Source organism: Schistocerca gregaria, chromosome 2, assembly GCF_023897955.1.
Source record: "Schistocerca gregaria isolate iqSchGreg1 chromosome 2, iqSchGreg1.2, whole genome shotgun sequence".
In the NCBI taxonomy this organism is placed as follows: Eukaryota; Metazoa; Arthropoda; class Insecta; order Orthoptera; family Acrididae; genus Schistocerca; species Schistocerca gregaria.
The window spans coordinates 689073676-689094649 of record NC_064921.1 but is presented as its reverse complement, the minus strand read 5'-3'; the positions used below and the strand labels follow the sequence as shown (position 1 = coordinate 689094649).

The following is a 20974-nucleotide window of genomic DNA, read 5'->3' as shown; positions in this document are numbered from 1 at the left end:
AGAAGTAGTCGGCTAATGACTTCCCCAAACCTAGAAAAACTGGTGGGAAGCTTTCCCAGTGTAAGAGCGAAACAAGATGCTCCGTAATGGAATACATAATGTTGACGCTCCGCATTTGCCACGGAAGTGGGAACTTTCGTGTGAACAGACGAGATAGTGTTCTGAAAGCACGATGTGTATTATTTCTGGGAACATTAATGAGTTAGCCACTACGAAAGTGTGGACACAATAGTGCAGTTTACACGACATTAACTATCCGCGTAACGTAAGAAGTCAGTTCGTAAGCTACTTCCACTCAAATCTGAACAGCAATGAAAGCTGTGACTGGGACAAGGCGCAGAGGCAAATGCGCAGAGTTGCGGATCGTTTCTGCTACCACACGAGATAATACAGAATTCTCAACATACAGCATAATGCCGGGCAGCGCATACCACAGAAACTCATCCAGTATCTAGTCAGCATGGCTTAACGTGTCACTGCTTCGAATGATGCCCATCTCTGGACAACAGTCCTCTGCAACTGTCGTGGCAGCGCACAGAACTGGCAGATTACGGAGCATGTACATAAATCAAGTTCATAGGTCAGAATCTTCTTCCGGCTTTAACTCAGTTCGACTGTCCGACATCATACTACCGACGTCCGAGAATCACACTGATCAATTTATCATAATGAGTACTTCAGGGGAAGGGCCTTTGGTCTCCTCCCCCCCCCCCCCCCCCCACCCCCTCAGGTGATCTAAGATCTCCCCCATTTAAATGTGACGAACATTTTATGACTTGTTGAGGTCTGCAAAACTTCCATCTCCCTGCCTTGTAGGCAGTTCTCTGTGACGTAAGGCGACTGTCTATGTGACAGTTTCCTTTCCTCTCTGCCCGTTACATGTCAGCTCTGATTCAAATACGCGCTTTTTACCTGCTGGAAATAAACTAATGCTAGCCACCCGATTGTTACTGAGTCGAAATAAATTCATGCGCGTTAATGTTCTACGTGACACACATTAATACACAGCTATTTACCCAGATACGACGTCAACTTAACGAATAGTTTTGAACACTGATTAGTGAACATTAATACAGGGGGTGTTCACTCTTCACCTCTATGAGGACTTTAACGCTGCTGGGGACACTTTAAATGAGGTGTCTGAATGTCTGTGGACTTCCTCAACAGCCGAAACCAGAGATGATAATTCTGTTTGACGCTAGGGTATGGAGCGAAGTCTACATTTATGCTCGCACACCAAACGACGTCGCGACTGCACAGATATCACTTCGCCGTTTCTCCCCCTCCGGCAACGGGACTGATCTCAAAAGTTTGTGTATGTATTGCTCCGGCTAGTTACGAACCATTCCCTGCAGTGTGGGTTTGACACAAAATACCTGAATCACGTTGTGGATCTAATTGTGTGAAGTAGCAGTTGAAAATTGATCTCGTTTTCTATTTCCAGAGATATTTCATACACTTCCAACCACGACGTTTCCAAAGACAGTGATTATTTATTGCTAGGAAATAACATAGCAATCGGGTTCCACTCTATTTTTTCTAATTTTTGTTTCCCTAATAATTTGATTTAGTATCCTTCGTAGTCAATATGCCTTCGTTAAATCCTATTATCTGTTTGTAACAGGTTGATAAGCTTTTATCAATACCCCCTGAATATTCACAGATGTAATTGTCTATGTACTAGCTGAAACCCGGAGAAAGTCTCGTATTTAGTCTGTTTTATTGACACAATTCACTTCTTAAATTAATGAGAGATGGCACTGGGGAATCAATGAAGGAGTTGATCCTAGCGTGTATCGTTTCAGTATACTAACAGTCAGTCTGTACCACATTCGCATAACCAAAGATATGATTTCCAATGAAACTGTCCTTTACCATTGATATCTGATAAATCATAAATATGTCTCTGGCTTTACAACGTTTAAACTTCTTAATTCTGACGACACGATATTAATTGTAAGTTCGAATTCTTTCAATGTCTGTTCTGCACAAATCTGGTCTTTTCACGGGACTATATCTCCAGGTGAGTCTCCTCACAGTCGTTGCTTTATGGGAGGGTGCTTTGTAATGGTCTCCGAATTTCTTCCCTATTGTACGCAGTACTGTAAAATCAAATCCCTTCCGTATTTAGGGTTTTTCTTAAGCGCAATAAGAATACCATATATAACCACAAAGTCCCCCGTACAACGTACGTCACTTTTGGTAGGTAACAACCTCAAGGCAAAGGCGTTCTCTAATATGTTGCTCTAACACACACACAGACACGTCCATATCAGAGAGGTTGGACAGACGTCAAACGACTATCAGCCAGTCCGACGTAAGAGACCCATGACTACACTGTTGCAAAACCTACCTAGCAAATATGTTTTCAAACGGCTGTAGCACAGAAACGGTACGTTTCCGGACATGGGTTCCTATTCAGAATATTATGTACGTAGTCCCCTCTACAAGTCCTAGACGTTTGTGGCGTGAATTTCCGAAAACCCTGTGTAAATACACTCCTGGAAATTTAAATAAGAACACCGTGAATTCATTGTCCCAGGAAGGGGAAACTTTATTGACACATTCCTGGGGGTCAGATACATCACATGATCACACTGACAGAACCACAGGCACATAGACACAGGCAACAGAGCATGCACAATGTCAGCACTAGTACAGTGTATATCCACCTTTCGCAGCAATGCAGGCTGCTATTCTCCCATGGAGACGATCGTAGAGATGCTGGATGTAGTCCTGTGGAACGGCTTGCCATGCCATTTCCACCTGGCGCCTCAGTTGGACCAGCGTTCGTGCTGGACGTGCAGACCGCGTGAGACGACGCTTCATCCAGTCCCAAACATGCTCAATGGGGGACAGATCCGGAGATCTTGCTGGCCAGGGTAGTTGACTTATACCTTCTAGACCACGTTGGGTGGCACGGGATACATGCGGACGTGCATTGTCCTGTTGGAACAGCAAGTTCCCTTGCCGGTCTAGGAATGGTAGGACGATGGGTTCGATGACGCTTTGGATGTACCGTGCACTATTCAGTGTCCCCTCGACGATCACCAGAGGTGTACGGCCAGTGTAGGAGATCGCTCCCCACACCATGATGCCGGGTGTTGGCCCTGTGTGCCTCGGTCGTATACAGTCCTGATTGTGGCGCTCACCTGCACGGCGCCAAACACGCATACGACCATCATTGGCACCAAGGCAGAAGCGACTCTCATCGCTGAGGACGACACGTCTCCATTCGTCCCTCCATTCACGCATGTCGCGACACCACTGGAGGCGGGCTGCACGATGTTGGGGCGTGAGCAGAAGACGGCCTAACGGTGTGCGGGACCGTAGCCCAGCTTCATGGAGACGGTTGCGAATGGTCCTCGCCGATACCCCAGGAGCAACAGTGGTCCTAATTTGCTGGGAAGTAGCGATGCGGTCCCCTACGGCACTGCGTAGAATCCTACGGTCTTGGCGTGCATTCGTGCGTGGCTGCGGTCCGGTCCCAGGTCGGGCACGTGCACCTTCCGCCGACCACTGGCGACAACATCGATGTACTGTGGAGACCTCACTCCCCACGTGTTGAGCAATTCGGCGGCACGTCCACCCGGCCTCCCGCATGCCCACTATGCGCCCTCGCTCAAAGTCCGTCAACTGCACATACGGTTCACGTCCACGCTGTCGCGGCATGCTACCAGTGTTAAAGACTGCGATGGAGCTCCGTATGCCACGGCAAACTGGCTGACACTGACGGCGGCGGTGCACAAATGCTGCGCAGCTAGCGCCATTCGACGGCCAACACCGCGGTTCCTGGTGTGTCCGCTGTGCCGTGCGTGTGATCATTGCTTGTACAGCCCTCTCGCAGTGTCCGGAGCAAGTATGGTGGGTCTGACACACCGGTGTCAATGTGTTCTTTTTTCCATTTCCAGGAGTGTATGTACCTGGGCGACGCTGTGTTTCTGTGCTAGTTAGTGTATGTACGACAGCGATGATGGAATCTATACCTCTAGAAGGATTTAAATGAAGCGACGGGACTACTGGGAGAGACGGCACGTGTTTCGCTAGGCACTGTGGAGCGTGCCCACCATTTGTTTGTAGGGCCCCGGACTGAGCGGGCGCGTCCGCCTGGTGACCTCGGCGGCAGCGCTGGGGGCGCCGTTTTTGCGGGCCGCTCCTCTCCTTGTTTTGTGTTTCGCGTGCCTTGAGCCGAGAGCCCACACAGCTTTCCTACAAAGTCGCCGCCTCACACGCCGGTCTCCTCCAAAAGCACACTTTACAAACGCTGTCACTTCAACAGTGCTCACCACAACACTTGTCTCGGCGAAACCATTCCTTTCTGGTGAAACTGACAAGCTCAAAAGAGTAGTCTTCCTAGGATGAGCACGTGACATCCAACACTAACGTACAAATATATAATTCTACACATTTACAGCTGGATCATAAAAAGGTGACTAACAGCCGGTTCTATACGGGGCATCCACCATAGCAACAACCAATCTGAGCACGAATTTGTTCACACCTGGTGTCACGTGCACTTATCAAATCGCTTCGTTACCTCAGCTGCCGGCCTATGACATAATTATTGTGATTTGTTCTTATGTGCATTGTCCCGTTTAGGAGTGACAAACTACGAAACTGCTTAGGAAAGTGTGCTGACTTTACGCGTCGCATGGAGAGAGTTCGAAACTATAGACGTTTTAGACTTACTACAAATTTTTCGCCCATTTCCAGCACCGATAATGTGAGATTCTATTGAGTTGCAGATATAGCACTTCCAAGCGCTATATGAAATACTGTGATTTTCAAGTTTAATTCCGGTTCTACAGTATGTGGGGTTGCGATTTGTCATCTTTCCTCATTTTCTTTGTTGCTCCCCGACAGAATTTTTCCAGTCGAAACTTTTTTTCTTTTCAGATTTTAATTTTCGGTGAAAACTTAGGATGGAAGAGGAAGCTTACATCATTTGCAGTGACGCTCTCCAATACGACAACTATGTCTGATCTTAAATTATGTTTATAGTAATATGAATAAGTGAGCCCAATCGATGATGTAAAACACATACCCAAATCGGCACAGTACTACCTCCAGCCCTAACAGCGCCCACCAGATGTCGTTCCTCGTCTGTGCGCTCGACACCTTGACATTTGGAAAGAGCCAAGATCGAGAATCGTCTGACCAGCTACATACCTCCAGTCACCTACTGTCCAGTTTGTGTAGTTTGGCACAGCTTGATGTTATGACAAATGCTATCCCACCTAGATATGTCTGGGTGTTCGCGGCTTAAGATTAACTTGCATTTATAGACAGCAGCAATAAGTTGAAACCGACGGTCGTTGACAAATAGTAATCCTCGTCTTCGGTCTCTATCGATCACGCCTTTCATACAGTCATGTTATCACGTCGTATTAAACGGTAGAGAGCAGTATACCAGACATTGTAGGCAGTCCGCGTTGAGACATCATCCATGTTGTCAGAAAAATGTCCTCACACGATAGCTTCCTCCTGCCATTCTGTCACGTTGATCCATCTAACTGCATTAATCCCAAACAAACGACTGGCACACCACCACTTCAGTGCCATGACTTACTTCAGCAGTGGTGGGTCACGTGACCGCCTGGTACCATACCCCAAGGCTACCAGCGGGCTGTTGTAATGGGATCTGTGACGAATATCTTGTCTCGTGGGCTTGTTAGATTGTATGTAACGCGGGTGCGTGTGACGCTGAAGTCAAGACTTTAGTTCAAATGACTCAGCTCTCTCCTGTCGTTAATGGCTAAAGCTATCTATATCTACAGGGATACTCTGCGAATAACATTTAAGTGTCTGGCAGAGGGTTCATCGAACGATCTTCACAATAATTCTATATTATTCCAATCTCCTAGAGCGCGCGAAAAGCGAACACCTATATCTTTCCGGACGAGCTCTGCTTTCCCTTATTTTATTACGATGATCGATTTTCCCTACGTATGCCTGCGTCAACAAAATATTTTCGCATTCGGAAGAGAAAGTTGGTGATTGAAATTTCGTGAGAAGATTCCAACGCATCGAAAAACGCCTTTGTTTTCATTATGTCCAACCCAAGTCCTGAATCATTTCAATGACACACTCTCCCGTGTTTCGCGATAATACAAAACGTGCTCCCTTTCTTTGAACTTTCTCGATGTGCTCCGTCAATCCTATCTGGTAAGGATCCCACACCGCGCAACAGTATTCTAAATGAGTGCGGACCACACTATCTGTTACATTTTCTGAGTGACTTGCCAATAAATCGCAATCTTTGGTTGGCCTTTCTCGCAACATTTTCTGTGTGTTCCTTCCAATTCAAGTTGTTCCTCATTGTAATTCCTAGGTATTTAGTTCACTTTACGGCCTTTAGATTTGACTGATTTCTCGTGTAACCGAAGTTTAACGAGTTCCTTTCCGTACTCATGTGGATGACCTCACACTTTATTTAGGCCAATTGCCAATTTTTGCACCACACATCTCTTCTAAATCGTTTTGCAATATTTTTTGTCTTCTGATGACTTTACTAGTCGATAAATGACAACGTCATCTGCAAACAACCAAGTCGTTTATATAAATAACTAACAGCAAAGGGCCTATAACATTACCTTGGAGAACGCCGGAATTTACTTCTGTTTTACTCGATGACTTTCCGTGAGTTACTACGAACAGCGACCTCTCTGACGGGAAATCACGAATCCAGTCACAAACCTGGAAGATATTCTATAAGCACGCAATTTCACTACAAACCGCTTGTGTGGTACAGTGTCAAAAGGCTTCCTGAAATCTAGAAAACCGGAATAATTTGAAATCTCTTGTGAACAGCACTTGACACTTAATATGAGTAAAGAGCTAGTTGTATTTCACAAGAACGAACGATGTTTTCTAAATCAGTGTTGAGTGGGTGTCAGTAGACCGTTCTCTTCGAGATAATTCAGGTTGTTCGAAAGCAATATATGTTCCAAAATTCTGCCGCATATCGACGTTAATGATATAGGCCTGTAATTTAGTGGATTACTCGTACTACCCTTCTTGAATATCGGTGTGACTTGTGCAACTTTCCAGTCTTTCATAGAGCGAACGGATTTACATAATTGTGAAGTATGGAGCTGTTATATCAGCATACCTGTACTCTGAAAGGAACGTAACTGGTACACAGTCTTGACCGGAAAAATCTGAGAAAGTAGCCAGGCACCCGAAATTAGTTCAGAAAATCTGAAAGCCATTGAACACGCAGTATGTTGCGCTACGTTCTTCTGGTACAGTTACCGAAGGCTTTTTTTCAGAGACGAATGTGTTACAGACAGCATTCCACAGACGTTCTTCTCAAGGGAAATAATGATCCGAAAAGCTCTTCTATCGGACATATCGCCGATGGGCTTTGCTTTCAGTGAACCCCCTGCTGATCCGTTGGACTGGGTGATGCCGCTGACCTCTAGTATTCAGACAGCAACGCAGTGAAAGTTATGAAGAATAGGGGGTGCATAAAACAATTTTCTGGATGAGAACAGCATCGAAATAAAGGGGACTGCCGTTTAATATATAACAGCTACAAAAATCAGAAAACTTAACTCGTGATACAAATACACCGTCCACTAACATTATTGTGACTACCTGACAAAAGCAGTGCGGACCGCTGCGACATGTGCAGAAATAAAGTCAGTGAGGTTCTGGAATGTATATACACGGACGTGGGCCTATGCCTCCTCCGGTACCGTGGCCAGCTGCGGTAAGTTTCTCGGTTGAGGATCCGCGTTGCGAACAGCCCGAACGAGATGGTCCCTCAGATTATCGACTGTGTCTTAATCCGGAGAATTGCCATCTGTGTAACACGATGCTTTGCCCTGATGGCAGATGGCATCCTGTCCATAAAAAAATAAACTGCGTTCCTTCCACAATGACATCACCCAGGATTTGCCACGAAAACTTTCCCCAGACCATACCGCTCCCTTCTCCGGCCTGGACCCTTCCGACGATTGTTTGCAGGGTGTTTGCTTTCAGACCTTTCACGCCGCACACGCCAACGGCCATCTGTCCGATGGAGCATAAAACGCGATTCATCTGAACAGGCTACCTGTCGCCATTCAAAAAATGGTTCAAATGGCTCTGAGCACTATGGGACTCAACTGCTGCGGTCATTAGTTCCCTAGAACTTAGAACTACTTAAACCTAACTAACCTAAGGACATCACACACATCCATGCCCGAGGCAGGATTCGAACCTGCGACCGTAGCAGTCGCACGGTTCCGGACTGCGCGCCTAGAAGCGCGAGACCACCGCGGCCGGCCTGTCGCCATTCACTGGACGCCCAGTTACAGTATTGTCGTGCAAATTCCTACCTTTGTCGCGAATGAGCAGCAGTCAGAATGAACGAGGCGCCTTCTGGCGAGACCCGTACGCAGAAACGTTCGGTAGGAGGTCTGTTAATATATGGATACATCGGTATCTTTTCCTAGAATTATTGTTATTTATTGGCGATGTATTATTATCCTCGATGTATCGATATCGAAATGGCTATATCGTGAGCCAGTATTTTTATTTTGTATTATATTTTTCCGCAGTTTTTTGGTAAATGTTTGAAATTCTTCCTTTGAAATAGGAGAGCAAAATTGTGACGAAACCGAACGACGGACCCAATCGGACAGGTGTTATTCTGCTACGTATGTGGAGGTTACCACCGTCAGCAAAGTGGAGGTTACCACCGTCAGCAAAGTGGAGGTTACCACCGTCAGCAAAGTGGAGGTTACCACCGTCAGCAAAGTGGAGGTTATCGCGAAGTGTGAACATACATCGTTGTCCCTTCAATTCTTGCTCCAAGGGGGATAGGTGGGCTGCTAGCTTTTTGATGTACAGAATAATTAATAAATCAATACTTGAACATACAACTCTTAAACCAGTCGATATTTTTATAGGTCGGAGCGTCGATATGTTATCTAGATATATCGAGTGCTGGCAATGATACTTATTTAACTATCAATACATCGGAATCCCAATATTTTTAGAGGTATCAACAGTCCTAATCGGTAGCCACTTGGTTCATCTGGGCCGATAGGTGCCCCCAACAGTTGCACTTCTGTTCCCCCATAAACAGCCCGGCCCGTGATTTTCGCCGCTCGTGGACTGGACTGTATTCTGTGCTAGCTGTCATCATAGTCATCATTTCACCCTCATTGACGAGCAAGTCGTCGATGTGCCATCAACTAAAAAGACTTGTGGCAGGCGAACAGGGTCTCTGGGCAGAGCCTCGCACATTATCATTGTCTACCACGGCGGCACGCGAACAGCTTACAAACTTAGCCGTTTCCGAAATGCTTTTCCACTCGCGGCACGAAAGCCAATAGTCATGCCCGTTTGGATGCGAGGTAATCGCTCAGGTGACGACGACGAGTGCATTGTATACCTCCACTGCTAGCTAGTGCAGCCGCCTGCAGCGTGTGAGTAGCTACTGCACATTCACGACGAACGTAGGTGGGGTCACGTTAATATGACTGCACTGAGTATTTTAGGGCAATGTCATAGCTGCTACTACCAGTCTGTGGTAAACATAAATAAAAATTATCCAGAAGAGGAATAGAAGTTGGAGTTGATGCTTGGGCTGGGTGCGCAGCTGTATTACAGAATTTTGTAGAGGAAAATTAGTCACTGAACAACTACATTTTTTTCCTCAACTTCAATCGCAGAGCGATTTTCAAATTTATATTTCCTTTATCAATACTGCATGATGCGTCTGGATGACTGTCACATAGAAGAACCACTGCTGTTATTTCCTAGTGAAACCTGCTCCGTGCTGTGGTCGGTGCTCACACATGACTTGAATGGAATGAAGCACTGTTTAAATGACATATTCGCTGTCGGCTATTCTAATTATAATTTCCAGACTGCAATTTCAGCCTAAGTCATTCTCAAGTGACTAAGATGCCACAAATATATAAACTAAAAGCTAGACGTCGTACTGACGCGAAGCAAAGACTTCCGCGTTTCACAGTACATCTACGAATGATCTATTATTGAAAATTACTCACATGCTGAATATGTAGCAGTTGTCAATATTAACACTAGAAATAATAAGTAAAATGGGTATGAGACACCATGTCTCATTTCATTAGGACTTAATTCTGTGGTTAACCGCGGGGAGGGAGGGGGGGGGGAGGGTGTGTAAGCCAGTGCAAGATGACAAAATCTACATGCACACTTTGGCTTCTAATTTCCAGGTTAATTTAGACAATAGAGAAAACTATGCCTGTACTTCAGGTACGTTTATAACGCCACAACCAGTTTCGGCCTAAACGAAGAGGTTCAGGTGACCGAAAGTTCACCAACAGTATTCGTAACTAATTCTCACGAAATTGCAGAAATGTCCCGGTGTCTTGAGTGTAAAATGTCTGATCATATATTGTGAGAACTGATTAAATGAACACAGTTGGGGAACATATCACCTGACGATATTCATTTAGAACGAAACCGGTTGTTGCATAATGTACCTGAAATTCAGCTGTGGTGGTTTTTATTAACATTTACAATGCTCAACTGTGTAGCACGAATAGGTCAAAATTATTTCCAAAGGAACTACCCCATCCGCACACCTTCCCTGCACACACTAGTACACATCCACGTTTTGCGTACTTACCACTGCTGTGTACTTTGAGTCCTTCCCACCAAGACTTTCGATCGTGTTCAATGTGGTCCGGTTCCTGAAAAGAACAAAGAGAAAAGCTTGGTATAACATACAACAGTACATTAAGATGCAACCTTCATATATGCAGAATGAAACGACAATTTCTAAGCACAAGCGGTAATTTTCTTGCTGTCGTGCGCTCTACAAGATCCGGTTTGTTGCGTAAGTCAGAGCTTATGTAACATGGGATGATCACGAAAACGGAAACCGCTTCGCAACGGATTCTCCTCAAGCATATATGGAGTGTCAGCGGCGCGCTGGCTGCCGTAATAAACTGCGGACGGAATTGCGTTAACAAGTGTACAAGCAGAGGCAGTTTTCAACAATCTGCTACGCTGCTGAGCTTCAAAACTTATACTGCGCAATTCGAACCCTCACTACACAGCCTAAACGCCAAGAGTAAAGCCACACTCCGAAGATACTAAAGCGATGGTTGTCTACTTATTATTTAACCGACTAATAACTGAAATGCTTAATAGTGAAGGCAACAGTTTTTAATAAGAATAGCTGAATGCAAGGAGCTTAACATCTTCGCATTTCCCTAACTAAAATTTCGTCACTCATTTACGAGGAATTGTTGCGTGCAGCATTGATGATAAAATTTTCCTTCATATCCTCCCGTTGATGTTCTCTGCAGCGTACATAACCCTCCTCTACATGAACTCCTCTTCATACGTTGTTGGTACCACATCTTCCTCCTCTGCTACATCGACATACTGGTCGGCAAATGAACAGAAGCGATAGAAATGCTAAATTAACCCCGCCCCTTCCCAAAGTAAAGTAGTAAGACCGCTAACTGTTCTCAATTCACACAAATAATTTACCAGATACGGTCGGCTGCAGACAGATTGTTCACCGTCGATGGTTTTTCTATTTTACAGAAAATATCTGTGCTTGATACTGCTTAAGAAAGAAGACTAGTTAAAAATTCCTCTTTCTGCAATGAATGAAAGGATAAATACGAGGCAGTGCCATAGGCGGAAATCTGCTGAAAGGATTCGACTATGAGTAATAAACCCTACGTCTTTATACAATTTAACTACCGTATAAAAAAGCTTCAAACATTGATTACAAAATAGTTAGTGTGTTAAATTCTTGACGTTACGCATGTAAGTTTAGAAAAGCTTTATGCTTAAAGTTCGTTAGAAGTTAAGCGCTCTTATTATGAAACACTGCGTGAACATAGTTCGGGTATTTTTGCTCCATTTGAAGCAAAACCAAGTTTTTCACGCATCTCTGTTTATTACGCCATATCCTCAGAAATGTAAGTCATATAGTGATAGAATTTTGCAGCTACAATTAAGTAAGCGATAAACTTACTTTCTTTTCATCATTTTGTAGCGTAGCATTAGAAAGTGCAGAAGGTCTTCCTATTTGAGAACTAAATCAAAGAAAGCTATTTAACAGTCTTTTGTCAGAGTTTCGTAGCAATAGAAACTGATCTTTTTTACATTAATTTTTCACTAGGCCTAATATAAGTTTATAACATCATTTCGGTTACAGTTACTATGCAAACTAACCATTACTATGACAAAATAGACACGACATATAAATGCGGTTCTATGTGCAGGAATGTCGTTTGAGATGAGAGAAAGCAGTACCAGGCGTAGGACTAGCGTTGTAACTATAGAACCACTTATCTGATGTATTTTTTTTTACACTTTATAAACGAAATTAAATTAAACCCGTTGGAACTCTCGTTATGCAAAGACTGGCATTTATGAGGGCCATGAAACTTTTTATAGTCTTTAGATTTAGACATGGGGGTAACACATACAAATTTGATTAAAGAAAACCAAAAAATCTGAGCGTACAATCTATGAGAGCTAAGCAAGTTATGTATAAAGCTTGTTGGGAGTAACTTAAGTGCTCTCATTCCCTAGTACTGGATAAATAAAGTCAGAGTATTAGCGCGCCGTCAGTTACGCTTCCTAAAGACAATCACGTTTGTAAACTTAATACATGTCTAACTTCTAACGTACTACCGTACCTCTTAATGAGTCGATCAGGACAGCTTTAAAAGTTTTTAATTCGGTCAATAATTAGGTGGAATATTCAAAATCAAATTTTTGTTGCCCTTAGCAGCCGCGAAATAGGCAATCTGGAACTTTTTTTGGGTTCTGTGTTACTCGCTTGGTAACAGATTGTTAACTTTCTGAGATTGTCACAAGGTTTCAGTATTTATGGGTATTTGCGGTGTGAGAATCATGTAAGAGGCATGCAACTATTTTATAGGTATGGAGCTTTATGTACTGCTGTTATGGCTGCTGGAGAAAATGTTAGTTGATTTCCAGCGCGACCAACTTAGGTAAACTGCTCCAGTACTTCGATTGCTCCAGTACTTCGATTCTTTACCGTAGAGCACGGAACTCTTACTTCAGACACGCAGCTAGAGCGACAGAGATACGATATTCACTGAACAGCAAAGATGACGACCTCACGAAAAGCTATTAGGTAAATTTACAGTATCAGTATTTGAGGAGGGCCTCTCAACAATTCTGATGCATGCATCACTTACAAGATGAACCGAAAAAAAAATTCTGAGAGTGTATAGAGATGTTTTCCAAGTAAATTTTTGTAAGGGCACCGTGGTCACAGTGGCTCAGCCAAGAGCAATTTTATTGCGTTTGATTTCTTTCACCCATTTGCTTTTGTATAAGTATTGCACTGAAAGTAACTGCCCAACAGTGCAAATTTGTTTTACTTGGCTTTCAGAGTTTGTACTCTGTTTAGCCACAGAGAACACATGTTACATAATTGTACAAAGAAAAAAATGCATTTTTACGGAATTAAAAGCGCAAGCTATCAACCTCTACCACAACGTATGTTCAACAAACATAATGATAAACTAGGCACGTTTATGTAATCAATTCAAGCTACTACTTAATAAGTGATACATATAAATGAAAATGAGAAAGATTTTTCCCTATTAATACAAGTGGCAATCACTTTGTGCAGACGAATTTCTTTAGAAACCAACATTCAAGCCAACGTGACACGCGAGTAGAACGACAGCCGAAAAGAGGACTTAACTGACAGTTCCACATGGCTGTATGAACGTCCTGTGCTTTGTACCCAAAATGGGGGAGAACACCTAAAGCATTAAAACCACTAACTTAGTTTTTCCATTTTTTATTAATCCAGTCACCGAATTCTTGGTCTGATGTTGCGCTGAGTGTTTACAAACTAATAAGAGTATTGTGTGAGACTTTAAATTATCCCAGCGTCAAGCCTGTTCCATAAAATTTCAGGAGAAGTGCAGGATGTCAAACTTGGGGCCACGATATTTCGGCGCAAAGTCTTCTGGTCATCCACAGATGAACACTGACAGGAAATGCACTGAGACCCCACATTTGAGAACGTGCGAATGCAGCAAATCTTACATGGAGCAAACGACGCAGACAGTGCAGGAACAAATCGTGGAGCATCAGCGTCATACCCGTCTCCTCCAAGCCAACAAGTCGTACCTAACTTCTGGAAAACGAGTAATGTTAAATCCGCACCTGGGGGAACTGGCTGAAAGATATTCAGAGTTGATAGTTATTGCGAAATTGAAAGAATGAGACAGCTGCCCGACATGCGAGTAGCGATAAGCCTATTCCGTCTGTATATTTGTATACTTTTTGGTAGCATTGGAGTATGCTTTCGAAGATACTGCGAGCTGTACAGCACCCTGTCCTGGCCTTTATATACACTGAAGCGCCGACGGAACGGGTATAGGCATACGTATTCAAATCCTGAGATATGTAAACAGGCAGAATACGGCGCTGCGGTCGACAAAGCCTATATAAGACAAGCGTCTGGCGCAGTTGCTAGATCGGCTACTGCTTCTACAACGGCAGGTTATTAAGATTTGAAAAAGTTTGAACGTGCGGTTATAGTCGGTGCACGAGCGATGGGACACAGCAGCTCCGAGGTAGCGATGAAGTGGGGATTTTCCCGTACGACCATTTCAAGAGTGTACCGTAAATATCAGGAATCCGGAGAACATCAAATCTCCGACATCACTGCGGCTGGAAAAAATACTGCAAGAACAGCACCACCGACGACTGAAGAGAATCGTTCAACGTGACAGAAGTGCAACCCTTCTGCAAATTGCTGCAAATTTCAATGCTGGGCAATCAATACGTATCAGCGTGCGAACCATTCAACGAAACACAATCGAGATGGGCTTTCGAAGCCGAAGGCCCAGTCGTGTACCCTGATGAGTGCAACGCCTCGCCTGGACCCATGAACACAGACATTGGAATGTTTGTGACTGGAAAAGTGCTGCCTTGTCGGACGGGTCTCGTTTCAAACTATATCGAGCGGATGGACGTGTACGGGCATGGAGACAACCTGCATGCCAGCAGGTGACTGTTCAATCTGGTGGAGGCTCTGTAATGGTTTGGGGCGTGTGCAGTTGGAGTCATATGAGACCCCTGATACGTCTAGATACGACTCTTGGCAGGTGATACTTAGGACTGGTGACACGTAACCATCCTGTCTGGTAACTTGCATCCATTCATGCCCATTGTGCATTTCGACCGACTTTGGCAGTTCTAGCAGGGCAATGCGACACCCCACACGTCCAGAATTGCTACAGAGTAGCTCCAGGAACACTTCTCAGTTTAAAACTTCCACTGACCACCAAGCTCTCCTGACATGAACGTTATTTAGCATATCTGGGATGCCTTCCAACTAACTGTTCAGAAGGTATCTCCACCCCATCTTACTTTCACGGATTTATGGACTGTCCTGCAGTGTTCATGGTGTCAGTTCCCTCCAGTACTACTTCAGGCAGTGGAGGCTATGCCACGTCATGTTGCGGCACTTCTGCGTGCTTGAGGGGCCCCTACACGATATTAGGTAGGTGTACCAGTTTCTTTGGCTCTTCAGTGTAGCACGGGGGAAAGCTTCACTAGACAGGAGTGACACGCTGAAAATCCGCTCTCTCATTGGTTGGTACTCGCCCATTCTATCATGTCATCTCTCTCCATCTTCCGGAATCATCCTGTCGGTGGTGTATGATTGCGGACTTACTAGTTCCTTATAAAACTGATACCCTCCGTACTTAATCGTTGTTGTCACAGTGACAAGGAGAGCGACGCTATATGTCTTATCCTTCGATTGCAGAAGCACAAGAGTTCCTCCAACTATGCATGCGCTGAAAGCCGAGTGACAACCCAGATACGTACAAGGAAAACATTTTGTTTTTGCTGTGTCTCACAGAAACCCTGAGGCGTCTAGCACTGGCAGGGAGCACAGCGCAAGCGAAGATTCGTAACTGTGCAGGCCAGCTGGTCCGCTTGCAGCACGCCAGCCGGCATTTCCCACCGACGTGGCGGAGGAGGCAGTCTGGGAATCGTGACTTGCAGCATTGCTTCCACTCCGCCCAGGGAACGGGAGACAAACGTCGGGCGACAGGCAGACGAGATCCGCGAGCGAGGGGGGCGGGTATGACTCGCGCCTCCGACGGACGTGAAAGCTGCTTTGCATGCTGAGCAGCCGCACCCATCCTGCAGCAAGTACAAGCGTCGACGCTAGCTTGTGCTAGCGGTTTTCACTCAATGTTATCGATGAACTGATAGAGCAGCAGGGGTTTTTCGTATACCATGAAGCGCTATGGCTGAAAACCACTGACGGAGCCGGCCGTTGTGGCCGAGGGGTTCTAGGCGCTTCAGTCTGGAACCGCGAGACCATTACGGTCGCAAGTTCGAATACTGCCTCGGGCATGGATGTGTGTGTTGTCCTTAGGTTTGCTAGGTTTAAGGAGTTCTAAGTTCTAGGGGACTGATGACCTCAGAAGTTGAGTCCCATTGTGCTCAGACCCATTTGGACCAATGACGGAAATGGAAAGTATTACACTGTTAACACCTTGACCGAATGGAGCCAAATTGGTATACAATGTCGAACGCAGCCAAACTGGTATACCCTGTGTAGTGTTACCAGGCCTCCCGAGCTTCGCGGGATGTGTGAATTTTCAGGGGTCTGTTGACACGTCCCGATTCGCCCCCGATCGGGACGCCGAATGTCCCGATTTTGAGTCAATCGATAATTAGGAAAGTTTCAAAGCTAAAACAATGGTCCAATGCGAACGTTTCACTGTCTCGTTATTTTACAGCACGTGCTCTGCTTTGTTCCACATGTTCGCCTTCCAGTTTTTCATTCAGAGAAAGTTGTACCCACGCAGCAGGTTTATATATCTTTCAGAAGTTGTATTGTTACCTTCAGTATACCTTCATAAGCTCTGTTATGCTTTTACTTTTACATTTAACGTTGTCCATTGTAAGCAGAACGCCCAATTTTATGAAAAGAAATAGAAGGAAAAGCATTCACGGGACACACTTGTAACTGTGTATGGTGATTGAGGACAGCTCACTGAGGGTGCCGGTTGCGCTGAAATTAATTCATGAATATGTATGTTGTGATTCGATGCGATGTCTTGAAAAACATACTAGGCCAATAGAAAAATTGTGTGGGCTTTGTTATGTTTGGTAACTCCTTTTCTTGAAAGTGTATTTGTGAAAATATTTTAAATTACTTATAGCACTCATTTTTTCCGTTTTCTTACGTCCGATTTGAAAAGGTGTTTTATTTAAAAAATGATTAGCTTTCAATGGGATCCCCAATATCAGGAACATTGGCAAACATTCTTCAACCATATAGGAAGCAATATTTAGTCAAGTCATCACAAGGAATGGATACAAAATTGTTTACTGGTAGAGGTATGTGGATGACATCTGTATGGTAGTTGAACCAGGAAATAAAATAGATAATCTTCATACAGACAAACAATCTACATAAAAATATTCAGTTCACTAGGGAAAAAGAACCCAAAAGCAACTAAATTTATTGGATATAACAACAAAGAGAGACCGTAATAAGCACACATCTGACACGTTCAGAAGGCCAACAGCCATAGTTACAATGAGACATGCTGCATCCAAGCACCCGAAAAATCAAAAAATTAGCACCTCTTTGACAGAGTTACACAGACTAAATAACATCCCATTCAGCTAAGGAAACTACGAAAAAGAATTACAAACAATACAACTCAAAGCCACATATACTACAAAGACTCAACCAAAAAATCAAAATAAAAACTGAAGAAAAATGGAAATAAGCAGAGAACACAAACAATAAATAACCTCACAGACACTACGCACACGTGGAAACACAAAACAGTAACGTCATGATATGACCAACAGAAAGAAATGGTGCGCTTTAACATACATACAAAAAGCAACATACATTATTGCAAATATATTTAAAAAACAGGGATTACACATTGCTTGCAGAACACAAAGTAGACTCAAGTCGCATCTACGCACAAACCAAATAAATACTAAGGAGCAGGTATAGGCCAACCAGAATGCCAAAAATGTTACGTGAGGATGACAGGCAGGAATTTCGAAAGTAGGTATAAAGAACATATGAAGCTGGAAGTATGGAACAAGCCATTCTACTTTTGCTGAACACCTGAAAAAACTAGGACATGAACAATCCAAGGTGGAGGAAGACATAATTATGGAGTGAACAATCAAAATAAAAAACTCCTGAAATTACAAGAAAACTTTTACATACAAAGAGCCTTTGCAATGACAAATTAATGACCAAATCAATATATCCAGTAACTCACTGATCATGTTAGTCACTAAAACAAACAGAAATCATAACGAGAGTAAATAAGTCATGAATCTCCCTTCCCCCTAACCCTCACCACCACACAAACACAACAAAGAAAAGAGGAAAGATAAACAGTAACAGTTGGCAACATTCCACACTGTAAACACACACATGTTTGTCACGAAGTGATAAATCCAAGTGATGTGTTGTGACAAATGTGGGTGAAGAAACGCAGGAAATTGCCAGCTGAAGCATGGGAACCGAATGAACACATCGCGAGGATCACACATGTGGATTAACAACACTGGAAATCTTAAGTAACACCAAACGATAAATTAACCTCATGAAATTTGTGCTACAAAAGTTTATTTTAATATGAGAAACAATAGAAAAACTATGACGAGATGTAACATATTGTAATTTCTACACAGTAAGTTTGTTATACGTATAAAAAAGAAATATTACAGGCCACTGAAGATGCTTCATAAATAAATGAGGCGAAACGCGTATGGCAAAAAAAAAAAAAAAAAAAAACTAACTGCCTTTCATTTGGTTGTATTGACGGAATACATATTTCGCTCCATGAATTAGTCGTAGCAATTTAATAGTTAGCATTTGTTGTGCTGAGATAAGTATGTCGGTGTTCATTACAAAATAAATAGCACCTGTTTTACTACCGTAACTTAATTGTCACTGGTTAATGAAAAAATAAATATTCGTTTATAAAAACCTGTTTTAATTGTCCCGATTTGAGAAGCAAAATCCCGATTTTTGTAACCCATTATCCCGAAAATTAATATACTGGACCTGGCAACACACACCATCCCTGTAGGATAGTCATGCTTAAAGGAGCTTACTCTTAGTATTTTTTGTTGTAGAAAAAAGCCTGTCCTGCAGATGAAGAATGGTGTAAGCTATTGGGTGTGTAACATTACTGGATCTTTTCAGATCGCAAGAGTTCGCAACAAAGCATGTCCAGGGGACAACCACGTGCAGCTTACTGGCATCTTTCGGACTTAAAGAAAGGTCGAATCATTGGCATGAGGGGCATGTAAGCATTAACAGGCAGATCACCCAGACAGATTGTTCTAGTGCAATGACTAGTGAACGGATGGTTGGTGACATACGCTCACGGCAATAGTGTGGCAAGTAGAGAAGGCACGGTTCCTTCCAGAAGGACTGCACCACGAGACGACCTTTGTACTGTTCGTCTGGTTCTGCCGAATGGGTCGGTGACTATAGATGAAACCCGGACAGAGAATAAAAGTAAATGTCACAGTACACAATCAGGAACAGATTACTGGAAACAGCCTTGAGGTTTCGAGCTGTGATGAGTCTTTTACTCCTGACGCCGTACCACACACAACGGAGGCTTGCACGATGTTAAAAGAGCCTGTCAATGACACAGTTATGTCAAGACAGCAACTTACACTTAAAAACACTTATGAGACACAGAAATACAGCACAATTCTGTTTTGCGAGTTTATTAATTTCGCTTCACAATCCGATCGGTAGTATTTCAAAGTCTGCGCCACCGTTCTTTAATCGTAACCAATAACGCCCGCCTATTAGCAGTGTAAGGATTGCATGAATATTGTCATTTCTGTCATATCCACGGATTATATTATTTGTGTCCTCAGATATTTCAAAAGTTAAACTATACTGAAAAGTAGGATGTGTGTTAGAAAGAAAGTATGTAAAAAATTTATTGTTCCTGTACGCGAAACTGCACTAGTTACTTTTTTACTGTAATAATTTTGAGAGTAATAGTATGTGGCAGTTGATTCGTGTGGCAAAGGCGTAAGGTCTATGTGCAACCATGAGAGTTCTCTGATGATCGATGAAACACATATCGAGGAATATATATATATATGGGGGGAGGAGGTTTGTATGGAGGTACTACATGAAAAGATGTGCCAGTATTTAATAGCTACTTACTTGTAATGTGCAGTTATTCACTAACAGTTTGCGAGCACATTCTAAACTAAAGAATTAAACACCGTGTAAATAACTGATTTAATTTATTACTACTTTCAGAAGTCTTTTTGGCACTCAGCTATAATGCTTTATTACGAATGAGCTGTCTCGGCCATTGCAGTAACCTATTCAGTTTGGTAGCCTCACTATTTTATCTGTATGAGTATTTTGACCAGTCGATGATTGTTACTTTAATGTTAATACGTAATACAGTAAATCATAGTAGCAGTTATTACGTTACTAGATTATTACGTACTTCAGTGATGTTACATACTCTATTTCAAATTCCTATTCGTCCCTGCACATAAAAGTAAAGTCATCGCGCGAACTGAAATTTAGTTTCAGCTCGGCGTCGCGTAGTCCGATGTCTTTACGGTCACTCTTCTCGACGGGTCCACAGCTCGTGGTCTAGTGGCTAGCAGCTAGTGTTGCTGTCTCTGGATCGCAAGGTCCCGGGTTCGATTCCCTGTCGGGTTGGGGCTTTTCTGGGCCCGGGGACTGGGTGTGTGCGTCGTAATCCGTGACTGGCTAGATTGGGAGTGCGTAAAAATTGGGACTTTGTATTTGTGATGATGACCGCGCAGTTGAGCGCCCCACAAACTAAACATCATTATCATAGTTTCTCGACGGCCTCGTTATAAGCAAACTATGGGATTCTATTGCAGTCAGTGGTGAGTCGTCGTCTCTTTGTGGCGGTCCGATCGACACCAACGTGTAAGTAGACAATCT

The 20974-nt window shown here is 43.6% G+C and overlaps 1 protein-coding gene across 1 annotated transcript in view; it reads right to left on the bottom strand.

The window, feature by feature from the left end:
• Positions 1 to 20974, bottom strand: part of LOC126334771 (probable multidrug resistance-associated protein lethal(2)03659) — a 257707-nt gene that overhangs the window by 173625 nt on the left and 63108 nt on the right. The window contains exon 2 of the mRNA XM_049997352.1: positions 10613 to 10676. The gene's annotated coding sequence lies outside the window, so the exon portion shown is untranslated. The remainder of the gene's footprint in view (positions 1 to 10612; positions 10677 to 20974) is intronic.